We start from the raw sequence: 4,056 nt of genomic DNA on the forward strand, positions 1-4,056 counted from the left end.
AGAGACAAGGTCTCGCCAAGTTGCCCAGGTTGGTCTCGAGCCCCTGAGCTCAGGCAATCCTCTCACCTCAGCCTCCCAAATTACTGGGATTATAGGCTTAAGCCACCATGCCCAGCCAAGGGCAACATTTTAATCATACAAATCACAGCATCAGATCCTTTGGCAATATGGCGGATATTTAATTCATAATAATTGTTCAAGGCTTATTTAGGAGAATCTGGTAAGAAGACAAGGTAAAACAGACAAGGAGCTTAAAAGTTCACAAACAATATGTGAGCCAGAAGTTTTTAAGATGAGGGCAGAGTTGACACTTTGAAAATTGGATGAAAGCTATAGACTCTTTCCCCAGAAAATGTTATATATGCATATATTTCACAAAATTTGTCATAATAAGTGGGAAGGAGACCATGGGTTGCCCTACATTCTATCTACTGTCTCCCCAAAGTTCCGATATAGGCTTTCTCTAATCAACAGAATTGTCACCAGGTAGAACATAGGACAGGTGAGTCAGGAGACCTGAGTACTTGTTTTGGCTATCTCATTAAATTTATTTTATCTTGGGCAAGTTTGTAAACCTTTCTCAGCTCATTTTACTGTTGTTAAAAAAAAAAAGAAGAAAAAGATTAAACTAGAAGAGCTTGAACATTCCATTTTCATTTACTCAACACATTTATTCTCTACTTACTGTGTATCAGGCATTCTGCCAGGGATAGACCTAGTGACCAAGACAAAATTGCTTTCTCCATAAAGCGCACACCCTGGTTGAAGGAGGTGGAAAATAAGAAAGGAAGCTAGCATTGTTAGAGCATAGTTTGAAGACACCAGAGAATGATTTACATAAGATGAGGTTTGAAAAATAGGAAAGACCTGATTAAAATAGACTCTAAAACATGTGATTCTAGACTTCTTTTGTCGGCCCAAGAAAAGAGAAAGAAAAGTTACCTTTGCTTAGGTATCTGGGTGTGAAAACACCTATTATGAGGAATTGAAATTTCAAGCTCATGTCAGTGCATAGATAGTATCCACACTTATGGAATGTGTGGCAAGAATTTAAAACTAAGAATGTGATGGGGGCCGGGCTCAGTGGTTCAACCTGTAATCCCAGCACTTTGGGAGGCTGAGGTGAGTGGATTGCCTGAGCCCGAGGGTTTGAGACCAGCCCGGGCAACTTGGTGAGACCTCGTCTCTACAATAAATAAAAAATTAGCTGGGCATGGTAGCCCACATCTGTAGTTCTGGCTACTTGGAAGGCTGAGGTGGAAGGATGACCAGAGCCTATAGCAGGTCGATGCTGGGGTGGCCGTGAGCAGGCCACTGCACTCCAGCCTGGGCGACAGAGTGAGACTCCAACTCAAAACAAACAAAAAAAGAATGTAATAAGAAAACATCTGTTTCCAGACCAGTAACATTTTTAGGTGACTAGTAGAAGGAAATGAGTAATCCTTTGCAGGAAATATTTCTGCAACTCAGGGCACACACAACTCCACCAAGAATAAAGGACATTGATTTCAAAACTAAAAGGACCATAAGCCTATGATAAATAAATTAGAAATGACATGAGAAAATTTTCCCAATAAGCGAGAGTCAGAAGACAAATTAAACAAGAGAACTAGTGTGACCCAGGCTTTGGATATTAGAACAATCTGAAGTAGACATAGCATTGATAGGTTTAATATGATGAAAATGGTTTGAAAATATAATTAGAAGTAACAATAAAAAAAGAGAGCACTGTGAAAAACTGAACAGAGCTGAAAACGTATTAAATCTTCCAGAAATAGTTAATTAAATTTAAAATTAATGTAGTAGGTAAACAATACATTAGATACTACTCCCCTAAGAATTTATCTATAAAGCAGGATGAGAGATAAATAATCAGAAAACATAAAAGAAGTTAAGAAAGACAAGGAAGAAAGAATTTTAAAAGTCTAACATGCAAATAATTCAATTGTCGTAGGGGAGAGAATGGAGAAATTGAGAACTATCTCTTAAAATGTTCAGAAGTAATAAAAGACAAGAACTCTGAGATGTAAGAAGTCCAATGAATTATCAGTAGGAATATTAATTTACATGCAGACCTATCCATATCTATACCTACACGGAAAAACAGATTTCCAACAAAGAAATTACCGTTGAGAAATTGAGATAAAAAAGATAATGGGTCAGAAATACCAAAATGCTGAGGGTAAAATAGCAGAAGACTTAAAAATGAGTGTACTACAATGTTTAAATTACTATTTAAGAGAGACAGGCAAATTGAAGATAGTTTTAGAACAAAGACTGAGGAACACATCACTTAGACCCTTTATTGAGAGAAATTATACAGGATATACTTCAGTAAAAAGAGATTGAACTCCCAAAGATGAAAAAATATACTTTTTAAGATGATGAAAAAAATTCAAATTTCAGGTTTTGCTAGAAATACTAGCACAATCCCCAACTAGTGAGGATCACAAGTAATCAGGACATTAGTCCTGCTCCCCAGATAAGGAAGTCCTTATTCTGAGACAACGGGACAAAATTTGAAGGTAAGAGAAGAGATAAGAGGGCACATGATGGTGTGATGAGTAGCCCAGTGACTGTGTTGGGCAAATTTGGGCTGGCCGTGTGGGGTTTGGTTGCTCTCTCTAGACAAGAAATTCTCCTCATGACTGATAAGATCAGGGCCAGATACTGACCTTCATCTCTGCTCTAAGGCTGTCTTTCAGTTACTGAAACTGTAAGGCAAATATTCACTCGTGTTTCCCAAATCCAGTTTTCCAGAACAAACACAATAAATAGTCTTCTACAAGAAGTCAAGAAAGTCATACTTTTTCCTTCTAGAAGACAGGAAAGTCATTTTGGCGTACTTATTGGGTTTCTGAGACTATGCAAGAGAAGGAGGGGAAGAACACAAACTTCCCAGATGGATCTTGGGCCAGCAAGATTGCGTTTTAACCAGGGAATTTTGCCCATCTATTTCAGTGCATCACACATATTTGGAGCTACACCACCAAGGAAAAACATAAGATAAAGCAATGATGATAGATGCTGGTTTGGCTGAGAGACAAGGAGTTCCTTAAACCTACATCAAACCACAGAAGAGAGCTCGCCAGAGATAGTGTGTTGACATGGCTCCAAGTCTTGCTTATGGCTTTGTGTTCCCAATCTGCCCATTCTTGCCCTCTTCTGTGACCTCAGGTACTCAGCCCATGTCCTGGGACTCAAAGGCTTATCTGATATCTTACTGCTTTTCTTTGCTTTCTGATAATTCTCTCTAAAATCTTCAGTGATATATCTTACGGTATGGATCCAACAAGGGTCTTTCTTTAAATGGTATATGGGCACTCTTACATTTTAGAACATATTTCAGAAGAATGGTTCTCTTGCTGGCATCTGTGTGCAAACAACTACTTACCTAATCCCCCATACATACCTGCAGAGGTAGGCATTTTAATTTCCCTTTTTACCTGTGAATACCCAGGTCTTCCTGCACCATTTGCTGAAATGACTATTCTTTCTGCAGTGTATTGCTTTTGCTTCTTTGTCAAAGATCAACTGACTAAATTTATCTGTGTCTACTTTTGAACTCTTTTGTTTCATTCATGATTTGTCTATTCTTTCACCAATATCACTCTTGCTTGAGTACTGTATTTTATAGAAAGTCTTAAAGTTGTGTAGTGTGTGTCCTCTACCTAAGTTCCTTTTCAGTAATGTCTTGGTTATACGAGGTTGATGCCTTTTCCTGATAACTTTAGAATCGGTGTGCAAATATCTAAAAAAATTAATTGAAAGAACTTTGGTGAGTTTTATATTTAGTCAATAGATAAAGAAGACTTCGCTTAGTTCTTTGACTTTTTTCTTCAGTTTTGTAGCTTTTTAAAAAGAGATCTTGTATATATTTAATTTGATTGATACCTAAGTTTTTTTGGTGCTAATGTGAATGGTATTACATTTTTAATTTCAAATTCCACTTGTTCATTGCTGATATATAGGAACGCAATTGAGTTTTGAATATTAAGCTTGTCTCCTGAAACCTTGCTATAATTGCTGATTAGTTTCAGGAGATTTTTGTCATTG

This window comes from Carlito syrichta, unplaced genomic scaffold (genome assembly GCF_000164805.1).
Source record: "Carlito syrichta isolate Samal-C Ts95f unplaced genomic scaffold, Tarsius_syrichta-2.0.1 Scaffold303478, whole genome shotgun sequence".
Classification (NCBI taxonomy): domain Eukaryota; kingdom Metazoa; phylum Chordata; class Mammalia; order Primates; family Tarsiidae; genus Carlito; species Carlito syrichta.